The 12,732-nt window shown below is 38.8% G+C and overlaps 1 protein-coding gene and 1 long non-coding RNA gene across 5 annotated transcripts in view; one reads left to right on the forward strand and one right to left on the reverse strand.

Moving 5' to 3' along the window:
- The window catches only part of ARHGEF4 (Rho guanine nucleotide exchange factor 4), a 268,556-nt gene that overhangs the window by 127,512 nt on the left and 128,312 nt on the right, over window positions 1-12,732 (forward strand). The window lies entirely within an intron of this gene.
- Window positions 1-12,732, reverse strand: part of LOC130708667 (uncharacterized) — a 66,299-nt gene that overhangs the window by 9,128 nt on the left and 44,439 nt on the right. The gene's annotated exons all lie outside the window — the stretch shown is intronic.

A 12,732-nucleotide genomic window follows, 5' to 3' on the forward strand; every position in this document is an offset into this window, starting at 1 on the left:
GGTCAGGCACAAGAAAGGGTATACAAGCTTGGGATTTCTCACGAGTCAGGCTGCCCTCCGAAGGAGGTAGCTTTGGGGAAATTCCAGAAAGAGTAGTCTTGGGACTGTGGAAGCAAACCTCCGTTTTCCCTGTCCACTCCTGCAACCATGTGCCCTCGCCCCTTTGCTTCTTTAGACAAATAGGTGTAGTGTCTCCCAGGTGCCCAGCGCTGTGCTGGTGTGGAAGAGCCTCAGGTTCAGCGTTAGCCTCTGAGCAGGGCCAAGTGCAGGCGCCCTGCGCGCTGCCTCCCGGGTCCTGGCGAGGCCCCACCTTTGGCGAGCCGGCCACGCTCTGCCTGCGGCAGGTGTCAGCCACCCAGCTGCTCCGAGGGTCTCCCTCGCCCCTGCGCTCAGGCTCTCTAGCCTTCCTAAGGGTTCTGATGCGCACACATACGAGGCCTTCTCTCTCGTAAGAGTCGAAAGAGAAAGAGGAATAGGAACGAACGTTTATCCAGCGCCCGCTTCGTGCCTGGCCCTTTCCTGGCCCCTTCTCAATCAGCTCACTGCTGGCTAAACACAGCAGGCTGTCCGGGTGTTTGCTGAAGCCCCCGCACCTGCTCTGCCCGTAGACGACACCTCCTGGGCACAGGGACAACCTCGAGGGCCCCGTGGGCTGTAACCAACAGGCGTGGGGCACTCACTGCGGCCTCCAGGCCCTGCGTGGGCTGCTCAGGAGGAAGCGAGCTGGGAGAGGTGGGAGTTCACAGGGTGTATTCCCAACACACTGGAATTAGGCGTTAGACATTCAGAAGTGATCACTACCGGCTGAAATTGCGTCACTTTATTCAACATATGTCCTCGTCTGTAAAGAGTTAAACATTAACTTTCAAGCATTTTTTTCCTTGTTGCGTTACTTATTTTTAAAAATTATTATTAGTAAAGTTAAAAACAAAGTCAATACAGATGTAGAAGAGAAAAGGTAACAATTTCCCTTCAAAACCTCCCAATCCCATTCCACAGAAGGAAATAACGTCAGCAGTCTATGTGTGTAATCTGCATTATCACCATACATAAACAGGATTGTAAGGGGGAGATTTGGGAAGAGAGGGTTACACGGTGGGATCGTACCCACATATTACTCTGTAACTATCTTGTTTACTTTAATAATACTGCAAATACAGTCCTCGAGGGGTTTTATATACATTGTTCCCTAGTTGAAAGTCACATGCTATTTCATAGTATGGCTATATAGTATTTTAGTTAACTATTTTTCTATTGATTAACATTGAGGCAATTTCTAGTTTGGGGCCATTGTAAGTAATGCTGCAGCAGCATCCTTGATCAGATGTCCAGAGGTATTGATGCTTTTATTTCTGCAGGATATAAAAGAGGGATTGCACAATCAAAGGGTACATGTGTTTTTTGTTTTTTTAATTAATTAATTTATTTATGTCTGTGTTGGGTCTTTGTTGCTGCGCACAGGTTTCTCTAGTTGCAGAGAGTGCGGGCTACTCTTTGTTGCGGTGCGTGGGCTTCTCATTGCAGTGGCTTCTCGTTGCGGTGCACGGGCTTCAGTAGTTGTGGCACGTGGGCTCAGTACTTGTGGCTCACGGGCTCTAGAGCACAGGCTCAGTAGTTGTGGCCCACGGGCTTAGTTGCTCTAAAGCATGTGGGATCTTCCCGGACGAGGGATTGAACCCATGTCCCCTGCATTGGCAGGCGGATTCTTAACCACTGTGCCACCAGGGAGGTCCCAAAGAGTACGTGTGTTTTTAATTTGAATAGATTTCAGGTTACTTTCTGAAATGACTGTGACCATTAACACATAGCAGGATATAAAAGTGCCCACTTCCTGACATTTCTCCAACTTAGCTGCTCATTGCTCCTTTTAATTTTTGAATATCTGAAATACATAGAGAACTTGATTGAAAAATAAAGACATTATAGTGTTAGTTAACTCAGAGTAAAATCAAGTAGTAGAAAAAGATTATTAGGACCTAAATAATATAATCATAAAACTGACTTAATAGTGCTATACATACAAATGTATATGTGTATATATGTACACAGTGGGAAACAACATTCCCTTGAGATTGTCCCTGTGCTCAGGAGGTGTTGTCTACGGGCGGAGCAGGTGCGGAGGGTTTCAGCAAACACCTGGACAGCCTGCTGTGTTTAGCGAGCAGTGAGGTGATTGTAAACTGCCCAGGAAAGGGTCAGGCATGAAGCAGGTACTGGATCAATGTTCATTCCTCCTCCTCTTTCTATTTCAAATCTCACAGGAGGAGTGAGAAGACCTCTTATGCTTGTGCATCAGAACATGTACAAAGGAAAGAGAGTGGCAGATACATGAACACAGGAAGGGAGGGTGGGGAAAGCTCTGAAAAGTTTGCTCTAGCTGAAGCCCTGGGCAGTAATGGACAGAAACTGAACTTAGAGCTAGGGGTGAGGCTCCATCTAGTGGCTGCTCCTGGGAGAGCAGGCTGTGATTGCAGGAGCAATTTGCAAGGAATTCAGCGGTGTTCCCATTTCTTCCTTCCACAATGCTCTTGAGAAGCAAGAGTTCTTTTATTCCAAAACAACCATTCTTAACATTTTGTTAAATTTACTTCCAGATTTCACTCTATAAACAAATTTTATATACTTAACATAGTTATGATCATGCCATCTATAGAGGCTTTAATTTTCCAAGATTTCACATCCTGCACTTTGTTTCTTTAAAGCTCTTTTAAGTTGAGAAATACAGAATCATACAGAAAAGCATAGCACACAAATGTGTAGATAATATATTTCTGTGAAACAAACCCTGAGTAACCTCCACCTGAGTCAAGAAACACCACACGACTACCCTTCCTGCTCCAAGAATCCTTCCTCCTAAATGGCCCTAGGCTCTGTGCCAACTTCTATGATATTCACTTCCTTGCCTTCATTATAATTTTACTACTTAACTTGTACCTCCAAACGATGTAGTTTATTTTTGCCTATTTCTGGACTTTACATAAATACAACCATATGTATTCCTTTAAACCTTACCCATTCTGTTTGCTCTAATTATGTCAAGACTCATCCTTGTGGTGTGCATCTAAAGTTCTTTTATTTTCATCATTATGTACAATGACTTTAAATCAGCATACCACAATGTGTGTGTCAGTCAGCTGTTGCTGCTACGACAGTTTGTGCCCAGGTGCCTACTGCACGTGCACATGCATTTCTGTTGGGTGCACCTCCTAGGAGTGAAATGGCTGGGTCATTGGGGCATGCATATCTTCAGCTTTACTACACACTGCCAAGTATTATTCCAAAGTGATTGTGCCAGTTTACACTCCCTCTGTAAGAGTTCCCTTTGCCCCATATTCTCATTAACATTTGCTTGATATTGTAAAGCAATTTTAGCCATTCTGCTCGGTGGGTAGAGGTAACTCACTGTGGTCCTAATTTGCATTTCCCCAATGTCTAAAGAGGCTAAGCACCCTTTAAATGCTTTCTGACAATTTGGATATTCTCTTTGGGGCTGTGTCTGACCTAATCTCTTGTCCATTTGTCAATGAGGTTGTCTTTTTCTTACTGATTGTACATATTCTGGATACAATTGCGTTGTTGGTTAATGTGCCACCGATATCATTTCCCACTCCATGGCTTGTCTTTTTCTTTCTTTGGTGGTATCTCTTGCTGAACAGAAGTTCTTAATTTTAATGTTTTCAAGTGTATTCATCTACTCTTTACCCCCAGGTCATGACTAGAATCCCCTAAATTACCTTTTTTTAAAGCTTTCATGGACTTGTTTTTTACATTTAGGTCTCTGAGATGTCTAAAACTGACCTTTGTGTTCCATTGGCCTGTCTGTCCATCCCTGTGCCAGTTCAGAGTCTTCATCACTGTAGCTGTATATACTGCTGCTGTCCAGGTGATCACATCCTCTCGCCTTGTTCTTTTTCAATTTGATAAATATTTATTGAACACCAGCTGTGGGCCAGGCAATATTCTAGGCACTAGCATTGAAGAATCTATAAAGATCTCTGTCTTCAAGAGAAGGGCAGGTGTGGTGAGAGTGAATAAATAGTTGGGCAAATAAGATTATTTGAGATATTGAAAAGACTATAAAAAATGAAATGTAATTAAGAAATTGAAAAGGTTAATGGGATGGGGGCTCCCTTGGCTTAGAAGTTTGGAGTCTAACATTAGAACCTCTCAGGTGGCCCTCTCAAGTCCAGCCCAACTTCTCAGTGTCCTGGAAGAATTCCCTCACCTACAGACAGCCATATCATTTAGCCCTCCACAATGTTGCCTTACACTGGGGAGATCATAGCATACTTGTGTGTGTTTGTATGATGGAGAACAGGAGGAAGCAGTCCTTGGGTGTAAAAAGTGCTGTTTACATGTAGAGATTTCTTCCCTTTTCAATTTCAGGTGCAGGGGCAAAGAACTTATGATTCCAGGGAAAGCAAGTTCTAGCATCTTATTGATAATCTTACTTGTACATAGATTGGTTTGCACTCCTGGCTAAGGGGGCTTAGAAGGAAACCAAGATCAAGGGGGAGCAAGAAGAGAAATAGCTGTGGGAGGGTGAGAGGAACAGGGGAACCTCGAAATTTAGAACACCTGTGCATGTTTTGTTCCCCACTCTGTTACTTACTAGCTCTGAACCTTGGAATAAGACCACATCAGGACTCAGTTTCCTTAAATGTAAGGGTGGGACTAGGTGATCTCTTAGGTCTCTGCTAGGTATAGCATCAACTTTATGAATGAATGCTGGGTAGTTTTCCTGACCTTCACCTGTACTCTTCTCTGACTGGGGTAGCAAGGATCCAAGGTGCTGTTTCTACTTAGAGATTTTAAATGAGTGTGGCGGGAGTACATTGTGAACATTTTGTAACCTTGAAAAATCTTTTGTTCTAAATTCTAAAATTTATATGGAGAGGCACAGGCCCTAGAATAACTGAAACGATTTTGAAAAAACATAATAAAGTGAGAGGAATCTGCCTACTCAATATTAGTTAAGGCTACTCTATAAAGTAATCAAGATATTGTGGTATTGGGGGAGGGATAGACACATAGATCACTAGAAAAGAGTAGAGAACCCCAAAACAGACCAATACAAATATACTCAGCTGGTTTCTAGGTGAAACAGCAATTCAATGGAAGAACAATAGTCTTTTCAACAAACAGTGCTAAGGCATTTGGACATCCATGGGGAAAAAAAACTCAACCTAAATCTCACACTTTATTCAAAAACAACTCAAAATTAATTAATCACACATTTCAATGTAAAACATAACACTATATAGTTTTTAGAACAGGAGAAAATCTTTGGGTCTAGAAGATAGTAAAGAGTACATCCATAATGGAAAAAATAATAAATTGGACTACATCAAAATCAAAAAACTTTTGCTCTGCAAAGACTCTGGTAGGAGGATGAAAAGATAAACTACACATTGGGGGGACTTTATTTGCCAACCACATATCCAACAAAAGAGTAGTTCTAGAATGTAAAAGAATTCTCAAAACTCAACAGTAAAAATACAAACAGTCCAGCTAGAAAACAGACAAAAGACATTTCATCAAAGAGGATATACAGATGGCAAATGTGCACATCAAAAGATGACTGACACCATTAACCATCAAAGAAATGCAAATTTAAAACACAATCAGAATGATTAAAATAAAAATATATCAGAATTCCAAATACTGGTAAGGATGTGAAGAAACTGAGTATCTTGCCCATTTCTGGTAGGAATGTGAAACAGTACAGGTACTCTGGAAAAAGGTCTGGCAGTTTATTATGATACTACACCTGGGTTTATCTTACGACCCAGCAATTGCACACTCGTGTGTTTGTCTCAGGGAAATGAAACTTACTTTACACATAAACCTAATACATAAATGTTCATAGCAGCTTTGTTCATAATAGCCCTAAACTGGAAACAACCCAGATATCCTTCTATGGGTGGATGGTTAACAAAGTGTGGTACATCCATATCATGGAATAGTATTATAATATAGTATAGTAGTAGTATTCCGTGGTATGAATAATAGTGAACTGTTGATTCATGCAACAATTTCAATGGATCTCCAGGGAATTACAATGAGCAGGAAAAAAGACAATACCAAAAGGTTATATATTATGGAAATCCATCCATATAACATTCTTAAAATGAAAAAAATAAAGGGATGACGAATGTATTAGTCATTGCCAGAGGTTAGAGGAGAGCCAAGTGGGTGAGGTTATAAAAGGATCCCGAAGTGATGCCACTATTCTGTATCTTGACTGTGGTGGTGGATACTTGAACCTACATGTGTGATAAAACTGCATAGAACTAAATATACCACACACACACACGCACACACACACAGGCACACACACAAATAACTGCGAAGGAAACAGGGAAATCTAAATAAGATCTGTCGGTTGTATCAATGTCTCATCCTGGTTGTGATACTGAAGTGTACCATTGTGAGAATCTGAGAACAAAATACACAGGATCTCTCTGTAGTATTTCTTACATCTGCATGAGTATCTACAATTATATCAAAATTAAAAGTTTAATTAGAGAAAAACATTTATATCATTAGTTTAATTGCTGCGTGGTATTCATTTATATGTATACATCATAATTGCTAACCAATTTTCTACTGTTTTGAACAGTTAGGTTGTTTACAACTTTTAAAATAATGCCACATTGAACATCCTTGTAAATAAGCTTTGGGGAATGCTTTATTCTCCCTGTTTTTGAGGGTAGGGGTTTTTTGCCTTTTACTTTTAAAAAGTTATCAAAATTATGCATGCACATAGTTATAAAATGGTGCTAAGATAGTGCTTCTTAAAGTTTAAAGTGCATCTAGATCACCTGGGCTCTGTTGGGATACGGGTTCTGACCAGGTGTATGGGCGAGACCTGAGGACGCAGTTCTAACCAGCTTCCAAGTGATGTGACACTGCTGACCCCCTCCACCCCCAACTCGGAATAATGAAGGGTTAGAAGACTTCCTTTGAAAACAAGACAGCCGCTTGGCTCGTCCCTCCCCCACCTAGAGACAATCAAGTTAGGTTTTAATAATAATTTTAAACTGCTGTTTTGATTTATTATTTAAGATGTTATCTATTAACCTCCAGTCGTGGTAGTCATGAAGAGTCAGCATCTCGAATTCCGTCCCCTCTGCATTCCCATCCTCCTAATATCTTTCCCACTTTATGGCTAAATCAGCAGCAAGTGTTTATATCATTGTGGGTGTGAAAATATTATTCAATGTAAAGCCAAGTAGTGGACTATAGTGACACTTCTTTTGTTTATTTTCTGGAGTTAATAATGGTTGCATTTTTCAAATGTGTGATTTCCTGTAAGTCTGTCCTTAAATTTAACTCTCTCTCAGATCATCTATAACCCATTTTCCAAATGTTCAAACGTGTCAGTATTCTATCGAGTCTCTCCTTTCTCCTAGAGGCCTTCCTCCTGAAACACTCTGACCTACTGCTGTAATTCGGATTATTTGTTCTCCAGGAATTCTGCATAACTTTCTTCTCTGATTTCCTGTTTCTTGGATCCTGTGTCTACCTTTACTCCTATATTGTGCTCAAAAGTATCTCCCTGTAGCTTCCTAAGAAAAAGTACATAGGAGGTATAGATGTAGAATTTTTCACATGTCTGAAAAAAAAACCTTTTTTTTAAAACTTTTATACTTGGTGGATAGTTGGGGTTTGTGTAGAACTCCAGGTTGCAGTTACTCTTCAAAAACTTGAAGACATTGCTTCACTGTGCTCTAGTATCAAATGCTGCTGGTGAGAAGTATCATGATGGTGTTCCCAGCCATTTGTGTATGGTTGGGTTTTTTTAAAATTTAGAAGCTTTTAGGGGTTTCTCTTTTATCCCTGTTGTTGTTAAATATCTTATTGATAATCCCGGATGTGAGTTTCTTTTTATTCACTGTTTTATTATATTCAACCTTTTTATTCACTGATTTATTATACTCAACCTTTACTACTGGGAAAAATATGTATTATTTACTTGATAATTTCCTTCCCTCCTTTCCCCCTGGAATTCCTGTAGGAAGTTGTAACTCCTTGACAAGGCTCTAATACTCTTCCCATTTCCACATTCCCTCTCATCATCTTTGATTGATTTATTTATTTTGGAAAGATTTTCTCAAGTTTATTTCCAACCCTCCTATTGAATTTTTCCATTGTTCATTGTTCTCTAATTTTATTTTGTGATAAAAAAGGCTTTTTTCTGATTATATTAATTATCCATTCTCATTAAAAGGATTCCAACAAGGCATAAAAATATAGAGAACGTAAAAAATTCTCTGTAGGTTAATATTCAGAATATACAAAGAGCTCATACAACTCAAAATCAAAGAAACAAACAACCCAATCAAAAAATGGGCAGAAGATATAAATAGACATTTCTCCAAAGAAGACATACAGATGACCAACAGGCACAAGAAAAATGCTCAACATCACTAATTATTAGAGAAATGCAGATCAAAACCACAATGAGGTATCACTTCACACCCGTGTAAAATCATATGCTGTTGGTGGGAATGTAAATTGGTGCAGCCACTATGGAAAACAGTATGGCTGTTCCTTAAAAAATTAAAATAGAGTTACCATGTGATCCAGCAATCCCACTCCTGGACATATATCCAAAGAAAACCCTAATTCAAAAAGATACATGCACCCCAGTGTTCAGAGCAGCACTATTTACAATAGCCAAGACATAGAAACAACCCAAGTGCCCATCAACAGATGATTGGTTTAAAAAGATACGGTATAGATATGCAATGGAATATTACTCAGCCATAAGAAAGAATGAAATATTGCCATTTGCAGCAACATGGATGGACCTAGAGAATATCACACTAAGTGAAGTAAGTCAGATAGAGAAAGGCAAGTACTATATGATATCACTTATATGTGGAATCTAAAAATAATACAACTGAATCTATATACAAAACAGAAACAGACTCACAGACATAGAAAACAAATTTATGGTTACCAGAGGGGAAAGGGAGTTGGGGGGAGGGATAAATTAGGAGTATGGGATTACCAGATACAAACTACTATGCATAAAATAGATAAACAACAAGGATTTACTGTATAGCACAGGGAACTATATTCAACATCTTGTAATAACCTATAATGGAAAATAATCTGAAAAAAATATATGTATATATAAGTGAATCACTTTGCTGTACACCTGAAACTAACACAATATTGTAAACCAACTACACTTCAATAATTATTTTTTTTAAAGCCCTGTAGTCGTATGCCATTGTGGTAGTCAAACATTTAGGTGACCATCATTTTATTCTTCCTTTCATACGAACACACTGTAGCAAAGCCACACATACAATTTGATATAAACAGGATCTCATTTGTGTTGTTTTATCACAGATGCTCTTACTGCCCTCATCCCACCTCAGTGTCACCGCACAGTGGCCTCCCTTAGCATGTGCCTACCACCTAGTGAATGGCATCTAGATTTTCTCCATAGTCTTATAATCATAAACAGATGCATATACATGTGTACATGCATACACACCTATACTAACACCGCAGACGCCCTTTCTGTGTCTTATACTCACCGCCTGACAACATTCACATTCATGGAAATATCTCCACAGTACTTGTAGTTCTAAGTAATAGCTGCATAATATTCCATGGTGTAAGTGTATCAAAATTTGCTCCTCATTTCACCTGTAGATAGCTACACACTTTTTTTCCAGTTCCTGGAAGCTACAAATATTGATTTAGTAAACCCCATTTTACATATAACCCTACAGATTGGTATATTTTAGTGAATACAGTCTCAGGAATGGCATTGCCAACAATTATAAGAATTTTAATAGGTTCCAGATTGCCTTCCAAAAAGGCCATAATAATTCATATTTCCAGTAGCTTTTTATATTTCTCATCTCCATCAGTAATGAGCATTATAATCTTATAATTCTTGGTTTTGGTTTGATATTGCTGCTTATGTTTTAAATTCTTATTTTGCTTCAATTTTTTTAGGACATATTTATTTAACTAGAGTTGCTTTTTCTTATTCCCTCTTATTCTTTTTTAAACTTTTATTTTAAAATAATTATAGATTCACAGGAAGTTGAAAATTAATACAGAGAAGTCCAGCGTACACTTTACCCAGTTCCCCAAAGGTAACATCTTACATAACTACAGAACGACATCAAAGCCAGGAACTGACATTGGAAGAACGTGTGTGTGTGTGCTTCTGAGCCATTTTATCGCATATGTAGATTCATGTGACAACCACCACCAGCCAGATACATAGTATTCCACCAGCCTCATGCTACTACCCTCTGCAGCCAAAACTTCCTTCCCCTCCCCTAACCAATTTCAACCACTAATCTGATCTCCATCTCTCTGATTTTGTCATTTCAAAAATGTTACCTTTTGAGATTTCCTTTTTTCACTCAGCATAAATCCAGTGATTTTCATTGAGTTGTTGTGTGTATCCATTCCTTTTTATTGCTGAGTACCATTCCATGGAATGGCTTTACCATATTTTCCTTAACCAATTACCTGTTGAAGGACATTTGGGTCATTTCCAGTTTGGGGCTATCACAAATAAAGCTCCTATAAAGATTTTTGAACAGGTTTTTTGGTGGACAAAGGTTTTCATTCCTCTGGGATAAATGCCCCATCAGTGTGACTGCTGAGTTGTATGGTAAGTATATGTTTAGTTTTTTAAGAAAGTGCCAATTTTTTTCCAGAGTGGCTGTACCATTTTACATTCCCACCATCAATATATGAGAGATCTGGTTTTCTGCATCCTTGCCAACATTTGAAATTTTAGATGTATTTCATTTTAACTGTACTAATAAGCGTGTCATGATCTCATGATTCTGACATACATTCCATGAGGGCTAGTGATGTTGAACATTTTTCATGTACTTGTTCACTGTCTTAGCTCGGGCTGCTATAACAAAATACCACAGACTCCAGCTTAAAAAACAACAGAAATTTATTTCTCACAGTTCTGGAGGCCAGGAAGTCCAAGATCGAGGTGTTAGCAGATTCAGTGTCTGGTGAGAAATCTCTTCCTAGACAGCCTCTTCACTGTAATGTCACATGGCAGGAGAGGGAAGGGAGCTCTCTGGGGCCTCTTTTATTAGGGCACTAATCTCATTCAAGAGGGCTCTACCCTCATGGCCTAATTACCTCCAAAGGCCCCATATCCTTTATACCATCACCTTAGGGGGCTAGGATTTCAACGTGTGAATTTGGGGGGACACAAATATTCAGCCTATAGCGTTTGCCATACCCATATATCTTCCTCGGTGAAATGTCTTTTCATGGTTTTGCTCATTCTCTAATTGAATTGTTGATTTTTACAGTGGAGTTTTGAGAGTTCTTTTTTATGAGATATATTGGACATATAACATTGTGTAAGTTTAAGGTGTACAACATGTTGATTTGATAGAATTATATTATATATTATAAATTGCATTTTATATTGCAATATGATTACCACTGTTAGCTAGCATCTCTATCATGTCACATAATTTTCATTTCTTTTTTGTTGTGATAACATTTAAGATCTAATCCCTTAGCAACTTTGCAATTTATAATGCGGTATTGTTGACTAGAATCACTATGCTGTGCATTAGATCTCTAGGACTTGTTCATCTTCTAGTTGCAAGTTTGTACCCTTAAACAAAATCTCCAAAATTACCCTGCCCCCTACCCCCTGGTAACCACTATTCTACTCTCTGATTCTACAAGTTCAGCTTTTTTAGATTCCACATGTGACTGATACCATACCGTGTTTGTCTTTCTCTGTCTCACTTATCTCACTTACCCTAATGCCCTCAAGGTCCATCCGTGTTGTCGGAAATGGCAGGATGTCCTTCTTTCTCGTGGCTGAAATATATACCACATCTTCTTTATCCATTCATTCATTGATGGACACTTAAGTTGTTTCCATATCTTGGCTATTATGAATAATGCTGTCAAACATGGGAGTGCAGATATCTCTTTGATATCCTATTTCCATACCCTTTGGCTATATACCCAGAAGTGGGATTGCTGAATCATATGGTAGTTCTACTTTTAATTTTTTGAGCAACCTCTATATTATTTTTCATAGTAGCTGAACCAATTTACATTCCCACCAATAGTGCACAAGGGTTCCCTTTTCTTCACAACCTTACCAACACTTGTTATCTCTTATCTTCTTGATGACAGCTACTCTGATAGGTGTGAGCTTATATCTCACTGTGGTTTAGATTTACATTTCCCTGATGATTAGTGATGTTGAGCATCTCTTCATGTACCTGTTGTCCACTTGTATGTCTTCTTTGGAAAAAATATCTGTTCAGTTCCTCTGCTTATTTTTCAATCAAATTGTTTGGTTCTTTGGTTACTGAGTTGTGTGAATTCTTTATATATTTTTGATATTAACTCCTTATCCATTATATGGTCTGCAGATATTTCTACTCTTTTGTAGGTTACCTTTTCATTTAGTTGATTGGGTTTTTTGTTTGTATGTTTTTGCTGTGCAAAAGCTTTTTAATTTGATGTAGCCCACTTGCTGACTTTTGCTTCTGTTGCTTATGCTTTTGGTGTCATATCCAAAAATCATTACCAAGACCAACGTCAAGGAGCTTCTTCTTTGTTTTCTAGAAGTTTTACTGTATTCAGACTTATGTATTTTTGTTTTTTGGGTTTTTTTTTTTCCCCTCACAGCTCTGGAGTCTGGGAAATCTAAGATCAATGTGCCAGCCCATTCAATTTTTGGTG

This window comes from Balaenoptera acutorostrata, chromosome 8 (genome assembly GCF_949987535.1).
Source record: "Balaenoptera acutorostrata chromosome 8, mBalAcu1.1, whole genome shotgun sequence".
In the NCBI taxonomy this organism is placed as follows: Eukaryota; Metazoa; Chordata; class Mammalia; order Artiodactyla; family Balaenopteridae; genus Balaenoptera; species Balaenoptera acutorostrata.